Source organism: Pseudopodoces humilis, chromosome 19 (genome assembly GCF_049639895.1).
Source record: "Pseudopodoces humilis isolate 2021_Gansu_Grassland_sample_001 chromosome 19, ASM4963989v1, whole genome shotgun sequence".
Classification (NCBI taxonomy): domain Eukaryota; kingdom Metazoa; phylum Chordata; class Aves; order Passeriformes; family Paridae; genus Pseudopodoces; species Pseudopodoces humilis.
This window is the reverse complement of record NC_142218.1, coordinates 5,637,954-5,652,940: the sequence shown is the minus strand read 5'-3', so window position 1 is coordinate 5,652,940 and position 14,987 is coordinate 5,637,954. Positions and strand designations below refer to the sequence as shown.

Here is a 14,987-nt window from a genome sequence, read left to right as displayed (position 1 = left end):
GCAGCAGCGTGGATTCCCAAATCCAGACCCCAGCTGAGCTGGTTGGAAAAGGGTCCGGCTGGTGGCCAGCGCCTGCAGCCCATCGCTACCTCCTGATGTCTGGCTCTTGGGGCTCTTGGACTACAGCCCAGCACTCAGAACCAGAGACTTCAGTGGAAATCTCTGTTTCTTAAAGGGAAACAAAACTCCCAGAGCTTTGTGGTTGTGGAGAAAAGCTGGAAAATGGGAATTCTTGGGCAGAGAGTGGTAGGGAGATGCAGTAGCCTGGTTGTTTCCCAGTATCCCAGACTGGGAACAGTGCCATGGGATCCTGGGCTTGACTTTTGGCTTTAGAAGTTGGCATGGCAGACTGCTAGGTTGGTTCTTTTCTCCTCTGCTTATTTGTTTCTTCCCTCCTTCATTTTAATACTGTCTCCTGGGAGATTCCAGCTGAAGTCTATTAATTGAGATGTTTCTTTTCCCCTGTGTCGTGGATGCTGCATCCAGTTTGGCTGGATGGTTTCTGGTGCAAAGGAAGGAGCAGCAGGACAGAGGAGCAGTGCTGATGCTGGGTGTGTGTTTGTACATCCTGCAGACGTGTCCTGGAGGTGTTACACACTCGTCTTTGTGCTCAGCCAGGCTTCCACAGCAGCAGCAGAGCCCCTGCTCTGTGCCACCGAGGCTTGTCCCCCATCAGGAGCTCTGTGTGTCCCCCAGCTTTTGACGGACTTTGCTGAGTCAGAGTGGGGTTTGATTTCAATTTATAGTTCTCTTGCAAGCCTAAGTTGGAGGTCTGTGAAATGGTTGTTCTGATGCTAAGGGATAACTTTGGACAGCTTTCTGTTGGTCCAGAAACTCTTGGAGAGGTCTGGGAAGTTCCCCTCAAAAAGTAGACACCAGTGGGACACCACTGTAAAATCCTGAGCTTGGATCAAATCAAGTGACAATTCATCAAAGCTTTCTTCTGCTTGGCCACGAGTCCTTGAAAATCTATATGGCTTTGTCCTCCTACTTGAGAGATTTTCTCCAGAATTGTGTCTAGATGCTTGTGGGTTTTTTTTTAACCCATCCTGATCAGTCTGAGGTGACCACAGGAGATGAAGCTTCTCTTGTGCTGATGCTCCCTGCAAGGACATCTTTTCTCTCTCCAAGTATTTTGGAGCTCGTGATAAAATTGCAAGGCTTTGGCAGTGCCCGTGTGGGTTCTATTTGTGTGCCAAGCCCTGCTGAATACATCTTTTATCACAGATTTGTAACAGTAGCTGTTGGAGGGGAGCTTCACGGGAGAAGTGCTTTCAGAAGAATGCTTTTGTAAGGGAACACTGTCCTAAAAAAAAAAAAAAGCAACAAAAAACCTTGCAGGCAAAAAAGAAAAAAACCCAACATTTTTCATGTCTTCGTGTTGTAAAATTTGCCCATTAATTTGGGTGAATCAGGTTTTGCTTGCATTTCTAGACTATTTTGTCTGTCCTCTTTGTACAAACAAGCACTGTTACGCTCCAGGCATTTTTTTGAGGGGGGGAAAAAGACATTTAGGTTGAGCTAAGAAATGCCAGAATCCTTGTTTTGTGTAACTCTCCCCAGTCTGAGCCCCAGCCAGGTCCCGGCAGGAGCTGGGTTTGGCACCCAGCTGGCACTTTGCTCAGGCTGGCCTTGTTCGTGGTGTGGAGAGCAGACCCAGACATGGGTCTGTTCATCAGGTCCATCTTAATAGGAGAATTTAAGGAGGAGAAAAAGCAGAAGGGTTTCTGAGCAGTAAATGGAGTAGTAATGGAGGGTGTGCAGCCTCTGGGACAGGGCTTGGGTGTGCTCAGCTCTTGTCTCTGCTCGGGGTCCCACTGGTGGTTCCTTTGTGGCCACTGTTGAGTTGAGCTGTGTGAGGTCTCTGCAAGAGCCTGGTGTTTCTCCATGGCAGAAACATAAAGCTTGTCCTCCCACGTTTGCCTCACAATTATCAGTGCTTTTCCTTTGATAAAAGGATTTTTCATGGGAAAACCTTGCTTTAAAATCACACTAGTGTCTGAAAGTGTTCTGGCTGCTGAGCATCCCGCCTCCAAGGAGGTGGATACAGCACTGTGCTCCATTTCCAGTTTTGGTTTGGATCATCATACATTGTTCTTAAGTAGCCATTTATTCTCCTTCCCATGTCTCTGGCACAGGAGCAAGAGAATAAAACATTAAAAGAGGAATGTGATTATAATCCCGTAAAAACTGTCAGAGGAATTTGGCAGTGGTTGCAGCCTGTGAGTGTAATACATAATATTATATTCATTTTTAAAAATGATTAGATTTCAAGCTGACAGTTTAAATGACAAGTCACCTTAAAAAGATATTATGGACAGTGTAAAGACTGTCAGTGTGTTTTTTCCTTTGCTAACTGTGGAGTTTTCAAGGTCTGTGCACCCCACCAAAAATAGGAGCCTTTGGCTTTTGGCAAGCTTCGTGTGGAAGCTGAGAGAAATGAGGTCCCTTGTATTAATAATTTGTATTATAATAGCATTGTCACTGCTGGCTCCCAGGCTTTTTTTTTGTCCCTGAGTTAATGGCAGGGCTGCCTGTCAAAGGGAATTTTTGTTGGAAAAAACTTATTTTTGCTTTTGTTGTCTCTTTGCTCCCACAAAACTGTGTGAATGGCACCAGTAACTGCAGCTGGGAGAGGCTGGAGATGAGGGCAGAGGAGCTGTTCAGCCATGTCATTGAATATATTGACAGTTTAAATATGGTATTCTGCATGGAAAGCAGATCCCAGGGGACTGACAGAGTTCCCCATCCCAGAATATCCCAGCTCACAGCAGCAGCTGAAGCTAAAGATGCCAAAACCTCCAGGCAGTGCAGGAACGGAGCCGCAGCTTCCCACGTCCTGCTGTAGTCCTGGGGTTTTTGGATGAAAGGGAAACCAGTGCTCTTCTGTTTCCTTGAACTGGATAATCACATGGATGATCAGAACCCCATCAGGCCTTGAATAAAACATGGAACAAAGTGATGATTACTGCTCTCAAATAATAGATAGTTAAATTTAGCTCTTTGTATCCCCTGTGGTCCTTAGAGCATCCTTTGGGCAGTGAGATGAAAATGGGAGGAGAGGGAGTCTGTTGTTTGCTTTTCTTGGATAGGAAGCTGACTATCATTCACTGACTTTTAATGCTCCATGTTGTATATACCTATTTGGTTGCTTTTAAACCCAACCTGAATAGGATTTGAAATTTTTAAAACTCTGCAATAGGAATTTTTAGCATCATGGGAATATTCCATAAGGAATAGTGGAATATTTCCTTCTTGCAATGGAAAAATTCATTCGAGTAGACATGGGTTGGACCATGATCTGCTTGTAAATTCTTGGAGATTGGACATAAAACTCAGCTGAAAATAAACATTAGCATCAGGAGTATAGTGCAGAAGGATGGGGGAAAGTGTCCTTGTCTGGCTCTGGCAGGAGAGAGGGGAAGAGTTTGGCTGGAGGAGATCCAGAAAGTTGTAAAGAGATTGACTGGAGGTCTAGAAATCCTTGGTCTGATCAAACCTGAGCTGTCTGGTTCTAGATGGGAGAAGAACAAGGCAGGAAATACATCTTCAGACGCTTAAAAGGGAAGGGGATGGTTGCTCTCTGTACACAGCGGGAAGAGTAAGAGGTCACAGTCCTAAAATTGCAGAGAAAAATGTTCAGATTAAATATTGGGCAAAATTAGGGAAGTACTTTCCCTGAAAGTAACAGTAGAATTTGATGGTCTGAAGAGCTTGTGGAGCACCAGTTATTGGAGGATAAAACAGCTTGGAAATATCTTTCTGGTATTTCTTGATGGTCATTGTTGAGTTGTTCCTGTTGTTCTTTGCTCCCTTCCCTCCTGGCCTGAAGTGGTGAGGCTGGAGAGGGCTGGTTTTGGTCTAAAATAAGCAAGAGATGAGAAATGCTGTTCTGTGGCTTAAATTTTCAGGCACTTAAAAAGATTGAAGTTACTAAACATAACGTAAGTTTGCATGTCTCCCTACAAAAGCAGATGTTGCTTAGAAATATTTTATGCTCTTTGGTTCTGAAATTGAATGTTATGGCCATGAAATTGTACAACTTGCCCCTCTCAGTGATGAAGCTTTTAGGATGCTGGTTCACTTGAGTTGGAAGAGACAGAGAGGGGAGTGAATGATGTTGCCTTTAGTATAGCTATTTCTCTTTAAAGAAATATCAGTGAAGTCAAGTTCCCAGCTCTGTAAATACTGCAGAAATAAAAAAAAGCCTCTTTAGAGATTCTGAATGGTAACGTGTCAGTCCTTTAATTGTACCTTGGGCATAGTAACTTTTTAAATCAGTGTTCCACAAGCAGCAGAGGCTGCAGGGCCAGACAGTCTCTGCTGGGCAGTGTCTGGTCTTCTCAGAATAAGTCTGAGAAGTTTCCTTCAGGTCCATGTGGACAGCTCAGGAAGGTGCTCATCTCTGCCAAAGCCTGCAAAGTGCCTTCACAGCTCAGCTATTTCCTAGTTCTGAGAAACAGCAAGAAAAGGTAAAGAGTCCCTTTTGGAGACTGGTGGGCAGAGGAATTGTTTTTGTCTTTTTCTGTATAATTTTGTTCTTCCTCAGCCCATCCTCTGGACAGAGAGGTGGATTCGGGGCTGCTGTGTCTGCTTGTGTGAGTCTCAGGTCAAACCAGGCTTTGCTCTGCAAGGAGGATTTATTCTGGGACAGCCTAGTTCCCTTTTCAGACACATTAAAAGAAAAAAAAAATCCCAAAAGAGAGCAAGAAGATCTGTTAAGGTCCCAAAAGAGAGCTAATGTCTGTTAAAAACAATAAATCTGAAGTGGGGTTGTGAGGTAAAAGGAAAATAGAATAATCTCTGTTTTTGAGCCTTTGCAGTGGATTTGATTTTAAAATGTTCAGTCCCTCGGCGGATCTCACACAGGTATAGTAAGATGGCTTACTCTGTATGTTGAATTTGCTGTTTGAGGAAGAAATTCTCCATTCTGGAACTTGTTTGCAGGTTTTGAGCTGCTCAGTCAAGCCTTGGGAAGCCGTAAGGACGGCAGTGGGATGGGAATGATGGCTGTGGTTCTGGCAGACAGTGCAAATAACTGAGACATAAGGACCTCAGTGTATCTTGGCTGTTGGATGCTGGGATTTTAATATCTGAAAGAAGTTAGGGGGAAAAAACATGCCTTGGTTGTCCTTGTTGCTGTTCCAGTTTCAGTGATAAGCAGCTGAGCTGTTCGCATGTTCTGCTTGGAGGAAACCCCAGTCCCTGCGCCCTCGCCCCAGCTCTCTCTGTTATTCTTCTTGAAGCAGCAATTCCAGGGAATTCAAGGAGGAGCTGCCAGGGTAATCATAGCTCATGGTGCCAAATTTGCAGGGGCTTTACTCCATATTTCAGAACAAGGTTTTGGGAGACTCAGATTTATCTCTGCCTCCAGCTTAAGTTTCTATTTAAGCCACCTTTAATTTCTAGAAGCGCGAAGCTTTCTGACTGCTGTGATCGAGGTCACTCTTTAATTTAGGTACTCCAAGGAACGCAAAATCTTGTTTGTTAAAGTCTTTGGCATATGCTGAATCCCTAAAGGAGTGTGTGAAGGATATTAAATGTACCATGGCAAAATGGAGAGGAGCAGCAGTGTTACAGGAGGAGGAATGGCAGATAAGCAGTGGGGCCAGGCTGTTATCACTCTTTTTGGGAGGTGCTGGGGTTGTGCAAGTCAATATAGGACATTTACACAAGTTTCTGGAATAAAAACCACTCCATCAGCACTCTAGTATTTGTTTCTTATTATATGTTAAATTTTTTCTGGCACAGCAAAGTTTGTCACCTGTTATGTCAAGGTCTCGGCATTCAATGCTGGGATCTTTCCAAGTGTGCTGAAACCTAATTGGTTAGGGGTAAGCCTTCCCTTCATTTTAAGGGAGGAAAAAAAAGAAAAGCGAGTTAAAAAAGAAAAAGCTGTGGCATCTAGCAGGCATTTAAAACATTTTTCTTGTTCTCTCAAGTCTTGTGATTTGCCAAACTTAGGCCTCCTGATTTCCTCCCCTCCCCTGCCCCCCCATCCCAGTTCTGGGCTTGCTTTGCTTTTCCTGTGAATTAAATTGGGAGAATAACATACAGCAAGTAATGTATAACAAATAACATAAAGCAGCCAGCACTGCAGGTCTGGGGAAAGCTTTCTCCGAGCCTTGCTCTGCAGCAGGCAGTGTCAAGACACCTGAGTGCTTAGGGAGGGAAAGCCTTTGTGTCCTTCTACGCTTGTCCAATTGTTTTGCCTTTTTTTAATTATTCTCTTTTCTTTTTAAATGCTGCTGAGTTTGGTCTGTGAAATTACAACCAGAGTGGAAACTTCTTGTCTGCAGGATTTTGGGGAGCCCTTTCCTGAGTTGAAATGCATCTGTGCCAGTTGCTTGGTGAAATCTTACTGTGCCACTTATTTAATCCAAGAAACTCAGCAGCTGTGTGCAAAGGATCCAACTTGGGAAGCAGATTAGTGGGGCTCAGGCAGGGAACTTTAGGGACCAGAGCTGGCTGAAGCACAGGGACACTTCATAGAATCATAGAATCACAGAATGATTTGGGTTGAAAGGGACCTTAAAGATCACCTAGTTCCAGCCCTCCTGCCATTGAGCATGAGACACTTGGGACATGCTGCTGGGAGAGGAGGACCTGTCACTGCTTGGACAGGAGAAACAAACAAGTTTAAATTTTACTTTACTTGGGCAATCACAACCTAATTTTCCTGGTTTTCATCCTTGTTACATGCTCTGGCTCACCCTTTTCAAGGGTGACTCTTTGTTTTTCAATCTGCTGTTTTCTGCCCTGGTCTGAACTTAATCCCAGAAATCCACTTGGCTGGTTATCTCTTTAGACAGTAAGGTTTAGAAATTAGGAAATACATGGAGCTGGCTCTGTTGCTTCTCCAGTGGTGAGGGAGCAGGGATTGGATGGCAGTGGGGGGAAATGTAGGGGAGAAAAGAAGGCCACAGCTGCAAGCAGAGCTGCCTGTTATATTTAGCTGCTGCTGTGGCAGTGGCAGTCAGAGTGCTGTGGTTGCTGCTCCAAATATGTTCTGGCCAGTTGAGGTTTCCAGCCCTGTAATGGAGCACAGGGAGCTGGGCAGCAGTGTCACTGGTTTCCAGCACACTGCAGCTGGGGGATTGCTTTCACTGGGTTGAGGCCTTGGTGATTAATTCAGCAAACTTGGTTAACTGATAAATAATGCCTTTACTTATTGAGAGGGGAAAAAAAACTCAAAGATGGGCATTTAGGGTGCTTCAGTGGGGATGTACTGTGGGAGCATGGCAGGGTGGACACCTCAAACTGATCAGTGTTTGAATTTTGCTTTTAGCCTTTGCTACCCAAGAGCTGCCTTCTCCTTCAGGGGTAATATCCTTCAGCAGTAATTTTTGGTGTAATATTTTCTCTTCCAGCTCTGAATCCTGGTGCTGCTGGGGCAACTGCAGGCACTTTAAAGATGTGGGTGAGCACAGAGGAGGGGCAGGAGAACGACAGGCTCAGGACATGGTCCCTCATGCAGGTAGGACACTGCTGTCACCCCGGGCACTGTGTGTGATGTGGACCTTTCTGTGCAGCCTGGACAGGGAAATGTGGTGTGTTCAGTGTATCACACAGATCTCTGTGCAGGCTGTTGCAGCCTGGTGGCTGAAGGACATGATCCTGCAGTGACTGGCTCCATTGCCTAGAGAACAGGGGTTGCTCTATGGTCAGATCAAGCTTGGCTTATGCTTCCAGGTGTCCCTGAGAAGGGGGAGATTTTTATATTCCTTGCTTTTGGATATCACTTCTTGAACAAAACAGAGTTCAGATAGCCTGTGTGTTTGTACTTTTCTCCTGGCTGGCTCCTCTATCTGTGTGCTAGTCGCTGATTTACTTTATTTCCATGTAACTTAATAAATATCCATCTGTCCCATGGTGTGGATGAGGGGTCAGGAGAGCGATGCTTTTTCCTTTTGGCTTCTGTGGATGGAAGAAGTGTGCTTGGAAATAACACTCCAATTTTCCATTGCACCCTTCCAGGCTTTTGAAGAAGAAATTGGGTCTCATAGCAGAGCCAAGCCATTTTATTTGTACAAAAAGTAAGCTCCATGGTTGAACATAAGTGAGCAGACTGGCAGGGAATTTGTTCACCCAATTCATGGCTGTGTGATAAATGAGTGTCCCCGTGGAAATGGGTATTTTTCAAACCCTAGAGTGGTTTCTACCCAGCTTGTGCCGCATCTGGAGACTGCTTGTTTCTAGACTTTATTAAATAATCAGTGTTGGGAGTACAGTGACTGGACTGGTGCTGTTTGCTGCAGCTTTCCTGACACACTTCCAGTTCTGCAGCCTGTTAAACTGGTAGGAATAAACTAAGGCACCCTGCTGAAGCATGTGATGTGCTGGGATCCACGTGCACCCTCAGCCCCCTGAGAGCTGTCCTCCTTGAAGTTCCCTCCATTAATTGCATCTAGGTGGGTTCTCAATTCCTTATGGCAGTAACTGTGCAAATGCAGTGAACATTGTGTCTCTCTACTTGTCTGGCTATTATAAACAGAAAAATTTGCTGGAGGAAGAGGGTGAAGCTTTTGTAGCTTTGCTTTGTGTTTGTTAACAGAGTCGGCCTCCTAGGAGGGAAAGTAGGGAGAAAGGCATTAAATTTTATATCCCTTAGTATCTGCCATGGAAAGACAGCATAACAGATGTGGATGGTTTGTGTGGAAGGTGTCTGGGTAAATAAGAATAATTCCTTTGTGTTCCATCTGCAGAAAAAGACTTTGTTCATTACTGAAGGGCCAGCACCCAGAGATGGATTGTGGCCTTGTAGCAAAGTGTGCCATCCTTCCTGCAACCCCACGGTCCTGTGCCAGCCCACAAAGGCTTTTCAGTATCTTCTGAAGGAGCTTTAAGAACCAAACTGAGGATCTTTGCTGCAGAAGTTGGTCCCTTTCTCTCTGCTTCTCCTTGTCCCCCACCCTCCTGTGGTGTCCTCTCCCTCCCAATTAATTTGTTTTTAAAACGATTGTGCCATTGTGTGCATCAATAATGCGCATGGCCTGTCTTGTTTTTCTCTTGGCTTGAAAGTGCAAAGCAAATCTGTTTATGGTTTTGGTGAGCTAATTCTTCCCCACCCTAGATTTTTAAATAGACTCTTTCTTTACCAAGCTTGCAGAGCTTGCAGGATGTATTGAAGTAATGGGAAAAATATGCTGTGTGTTAACCTTCCTTTTTTGTAAAACTTTATTTACAAGACCCTATTCCTGGCAGTGTTGGGAAGTGAATATCTGGATGCTGGAGAAAGTCAAAGACTTTGAAATAGTAAAATGGGTGTTTAATGCATTTGGGGAGGAAATGTTTTGAGTTTTTCACATTCAGCGCTTGCATTGTGAAGCAAAGTCTAGTGAGCTGTGCTCAGTTGTCCCTTTAATTATTTATCTGCTCCTGCAAATCCCAGTTTCTAGGCTTGGCTGTTCCCTGGGCTGTCTGTTACCTTCAAACAGGCTCCTCCAAGGCAGCTGCTGACCCAGACCTTGCAGCTGAAGGTAAGAGAAGCAAGGAATGCTCTTGGCCTGTAAATAGTGCCTTGGATTAAGGGCTTGCTATGTCACTGGTGTGTTGGAAATGTTATTTTTGCCTCTTGATTTCATCCTTCCTGCGAATCAATCTCAGACCTGTCTGTTTAGGTTAACAGCCTTCTCTGCATCCTTGTGGGGGTTGCAGAGCTCCGTGTGCAGCGTTTTCATGGGGTGTTTTGGCTGCTGGAAGCAGGGCTCAGCTCTGCCCTGGGAGCACTAGAGAAGCTCCAGGGACACCCCTGTCCATGATGCCTGGCTCCTGGCTTGCTTCCCAGCCCTTGTGCTGGCTGTCTTCTGTACCCTGCCCTGCCACAGCAGCTCCTCACCTCCAACCTGGCTGTGAGTTATTTCCAGTGAAAGCTCTGAGCTGCTCGTGTCTCTCTGTGGAGATGTGGGGCTTTGTGCAGCCTGGTGTAGTGGATGGTCTCCCTGCCCATAGCAGCAGGGCTGGACTGGTGATCTTTAAGGTCCCTTCCAGTGCAAACCATTCTGTGATTCTATGGCCATTACATGTGCAAATGCACTTCTCCAGCCCCAGCTCTGTAGGGCTTGGCTGAGGCTTCTGGGTACTCCTGTAACATAAATAAGCAGGAGTAGGATTTCAAAGCAAGCAAATTTTTGACATAGTTGATGTCACGCCTCTTCAGCCCTGTGTTTAGGGCCCAAGGATCTGCAGGCCCACAGCTGCTAGTTTGGTCTTGTTGCTAATAACCCTCTGGAGGTGTTTCTGCTGAGCTGGTTCTTGCTGAGGGGTTCACCCTGATCTGACGGTGTTAGGGCAGACAGGACCTGTGGCAGGAAAAACATGAGGTGCTTTCACAAAGCTGGGTGTCCTGCGTGAAGCTGCAGCACTGGACGTGCTCCTCACTGGAGTTTATGGTGTGGAGTGACAGCAAGGACTTGTGGTGAGTAGCCTAAAAGCAGAAAGGGCTGGGACAGGGTTATCCCACTCGTACAGCTCTTCCACCCAGAGCCTCTGCTCTGCCAGTGAAGAACAGAAGGGGAAAAGAGATTTCATTTCCTCACCCTGAGAGGTAAATGTTTCACAAGAGTTTCGTTCACCTGCAAGTCTGCAGCAGAGCTCAAAGCAAAGAATTCCCTACACAAAGGCTTTACAAAACAGGATTGTCCTTTGTCTATGTAATTTGGTAGCATATGGGGTTTCTTTCTGTAGCAGAGCCTTAGAAGAGGTGAAGCTCTCTCTTTTTTCCTTTTCTCTCTTTCTGTTAAGCTGGCAGTGTTGGTGCTCCCTAGGAAGGTGATGGCTGGGGGCTGGCACTGACCAGTGCCCCTCAGTCCCTAGGCAGGGGCTGTAGCCCTGAGCATGAGCTGTGAAGCCTCTCTTACCTGCCCTTTTCCTATCTCCCCAGTCAGTAATCATGTGTAACTGTAAAGATTCCCAACTTGCAGATCAGACAGTTTTCCAGATGCCCTTGCATCTTTTTCCCTCATTCTTCCCTTCCTACTCTTACTTCTTACTGACCTATTTGCTCAGGACATGTATACAATATCAGTGTGACAAATTAAATTGCTTGTACTCAGAAAGATGAGGCCACTGGATGCCTAAGAGCTGCATAAACTTCTTGGCTAGCCCCACACTAACAGTTTTGACTCTTGCCCCTCATTATATTTTGTGAAAGGCAAATTCCGTCCTGCGTGTCCCCTTCCAAACCTATTGCCCAACACTTCCACTATTTGTCATCATCTGGAAAGGATCTGAGCACTGCAGATATCCACAGATGTGGTTCTGTCTGTTGTGTTATAAACCACATCTGTGTATCAGGAGGGTTTGGGTTTGCTGTTCCCCTTTGCAGGGCTTCTCCCGGTGCTGGGGTTTGGGATGTGCAGTGGTGCTGGAGTGGCTCTGCTGTTCCTCTGCTGAGGTGAGGAACACCTCCTCCTCTCCAGCAGCAGGAGACTCCCAGGAGCAGCCAGGTTGGAGGCCCCAGAGATGCCTTCAGCCAGCTCTGTCTGGCAGGGGTGCCCTGAGGCTGTGGAAGGCTCCAGTGGAGGCTGTGTCCAGTCTCTGTGAATGGACTGGGGTATGCTTGAACAGGTTTTCTTTATGAAGGGAAAGAACTGTGCCTGTGGTCTGTGGAAGTCTGGATAAAGTCCATTCTATTGTTTTGTACCAACACAAACTGGTGGCACATCAGGTTCAAGGAGAGGCCTGCTGCAAAGGGAGAGGCTTTGGGGTGTCTGGCTCATAGCTAAGGCTGCAATATTCTGTGTTGTCAGAGGTATTTGTGAAAGAAGATGCAGATCCAAGGTGAAATGGTGAGTTCTTACCACCCTTCAAACTGTGGACTGCAGGCTACCCTTAAAACAAAGTGATTCACTGCAGAGGAAAAACAGCTTATTTCCCAGCTTGATCTGGAGCCTTATAATCACTTTGGTGGTTCAGCTCTGTGCAACACTGAGGAGCTGTCTGTTCCAGCACGCAGAGCATGCTGCAAATTTTATTTCCAAAACAACCCTTTAAGCATGTTGGGCTGTAAGGGAAACTTGTAATAGTTCCCTCTGCCAGTATAATTTAGTGGCAGTGCAAAATAAGAGGGTGTCTGACTAAAGGTTATCACCATTAAATGGTGATTTCTGATAAATAACTAGACTGGGGACTCACAAGTCCTGAGTTCAATTACTGACTTTTCTATAAGCTTCCTGTGACCTTGGGCGAGTTATTTAGAATTGCTTTGTGCCTCATTTCCCTTTCTGTAACACACTGGTGACAGCATTTCCCTTCCAGCCAGGAGCTGTGTCAGTGGGAAGGTGCCCATACCCTTTTCCATAGCTGCTGTGTGAAGGACCTGGATGTGCTAGGAAGCATGACCATCTCATGGGCCTCTCTTTTCCTGGGAAAAACACAACAGGATGATCCATTTAAAGGGTTTTACAGGTACCTAGAAAATGTGTTCCATGGGGTCCTGGGGCTCCTGGCATTACTGCACTGCAAAGTGGTTGCTCTTTGAGCTGTAAAGTCTTCCTTAGCACTGCTCTTAGCTCTTGAGCTTTAAATTGATGGCCAGTTTGGGCAGAGCAGGTTTCTGGTGCTCCTGTGCTGCCTTTCTGCTTTGAACCCAGGTGAATGTTAAGGAGAGGCGATGGCTTTGGGGACAAAGATGATGGCACATGGTCCTGCTCCTCATGGCAGTGTGTAGACAGACCTCAGGCAGATCATGTCACCTCTCCCTGCTTCTTCCCTGTCTGCTCCTTCCCAGTGTTGGGTAACAGCACTGACCACTCCCTAAATGTCAGGAGAAACTTTCCAGCATCCCTGAAATGTGCAAAAACCTCGTGGTTGGAATAGCAGACATCTAGAGGAAGCAGGAGGCTGGCTGGCTGCTGTGTGGTGCTGTGAAGGCTCCCTGCCATTCCCATGGGATAAGCTATGGGAAGCCCTCCCACAACAGCTGTCCAGGGGGGAGTTCCTCTGTTTCAGGTACATCAGAGCTGAGGAGTGATGCTGAGCCTCCTTTATCCTGGGGGCATGCAGCTTCTCTTCCCTTTGCCATATCCAGGGGTGGATCTGGGAGAGCCACTGGCCTGAGACCCCCACCCTGTGGCAGTGAGTGAGCTCCAGCTGGTGTGGGATGCTGTGGTTGGATGGAAATGATCATCTTTGGGATGTGGCAGAAAATCAGGCCTTGTGGTGGTTGTGGGTGGGAAAATGCTCTTGGGGAGTATCTGACTATCCAGAAATGTTAAAAATACTGTTATCTCCCTCTGGTGACACAGCTGGTCCAGTGGCTTGTGCAGGCTGTTGAGAACCAGCAGTGTGAATTGTGGCCACTCTTCCATCTTTGGTGTGAGTATATTGTATGAAATTTCTATCACCTGTGCAAGGGGCATGGCCCAGCAGCTGGAAAAATCCATCCATTTTGGACAGATGCTTTGATTTCATCTCCATCCTTCTCTTCCCAAGAGCCAAAACCCCAGCCTCCTTCTCCTTCAAGGTATTCTGAGTTACTGACTGTTCTGCTGGCTGGGATGCTGCAAGGCTGCACAGCAGCATGTGGCCTCCAGGGCACAGCAACAGGCTGGGGCTGCTTCTAGACCACGGTTTGTAAATCTCGGGCTACAGGTAGGTCTGGCTGTAACTAGGAGTAAAAACATCATGAACAGCACTCCTGACACTAGTGAAAAGGAAGAAATTGAATTTTCAATGTACAGGATGTGGTATCATTAAGCACTTCTGCTGTCTAACCCACTTGTTTTTCCCTCTTGTGGTTTGTATGATCTTCCTGCTGGGCCAAGAAACATTTAAGGCTGTGGATTTTCCCCCAACTTGTGAGACTTTTAGTTGGTTCAAGCCACTCTATGTGTGGGGGAGAGTGAGCTCCAGACTGGTATGTGTGGAAGATCACATGGATGTGTGACTTCTAAAAGTCTTCAGGGTTGTCTGTTGGAGGATCTTGGAGCTCTGAGGAGAGGCTTTGCACACGTATCTTGGGAACTTCTAAAAGGCCATGGAAATAACTACTGACCGAGGAAGGGAGGGATGTGGGGAAGATGCCAGGCATCAAGGAGGAGGCTGGCAGCAATTTCTTAATAGAGCTGAACCCTGGTGAATGGTTTCAGAACACTGATGTACTCTGGGGGATGGCAAGTGACTGTAACCTGAAGACGGCACAGACAGGGAGCTGCCATCCCATGGTACTTGCCCAAGATTGCAGCTTGAGTCATTTAAACAGTGAGGGTGTCTCCTGCACTAGCAGCTTCTCAGCACTCACCAGCACTTGCAGGTGATGAGACTTGGGCCAGGTTTTAGAAGAGTGGAGAGGATGAAGGGTATGGATAGGAACAGCTGGCTGTGAATTTTGCATGTTGCCCTTATGGTTGCTGATTGCTTTTGATGTGAAAACAGACGGTCCAGAAGAACCCCAGACGCGGTGGCAATGCAGCTCTCCAGTGCTTTGGACAGTGCTGCCAACCACTTTCCCAGCTATCCCTGGAATGTGTGTGCAGTGTTACAGCAGTAATCCATGGCCAGCTCAGTGAAGGAGCCCTGCTGCTCGCTGCTGTCCCTTTGGGAAGCAGCTCAATGTGACAGCTTGTGGAATTCATCACAAGGGTGTTGCTCTCTGGGGTTTCTCTGAGGAGCTGAGAAATTGGTTTTTTTGCAAAACATGTCTGCTCCTGACGGATCAGGGATGAGTCCTGCAGAGTGTGAGCACTGTCCCCTGGCTGCCCTGACATGGGAGGCATCTATTCCCTTAATCCTCTGCTGGCGGGTGTTACGGGCTTGTGCACAGAGGGAGTTCCCGCTGTCCTGAGCCTTACCCAGTGTGACACGCTGTCATTTTGGTGCAGTATCATTAAAATGCTCCCAACTCTGTTCACTCCTAGCCCAAAGAAGAGGGCAGGTGCCTGGAGGACTATGTTCTCCTAAGCTGACTGTGATTTGGGCTGCTGGCCTAGAAATGAAATGCTCCATCATGGCATTACCAGTCGGTCATCCCCATTCCTGTGTTTGCA

At 46.6% G+C, this 14,987-nt stretch overlaps 1 protein-coding gene across 4 annotated transcripts in view; it reads left to right on the top strand.

The window, feature by feature from the left end:
- The window catches only part of ZHX3 (zinc fingers and homeoboxes 3), a 46,751-nt gene that overhangs the window by 9,946 nt on the left and 21,818 nt on the right, over nt 1-14,987 (top strand). For 3 of the 4 annotated variants that reach the window (XM_014254173.2, XM_014254175.2, XM_088064698.1), the window contains one exon: nt 7,371-7,477. The exons of the other annotated variant lie outside the window; for it this stretch is intronic. The gene's annotated coding sequence lies outside the window, so the exon portion shown is untranslated. The remainder of the gene's footprint in view (nt 1-7,370; nt 7,478-14,987) is intronic. 4 annotated transcript variants of the gene reach the window in all.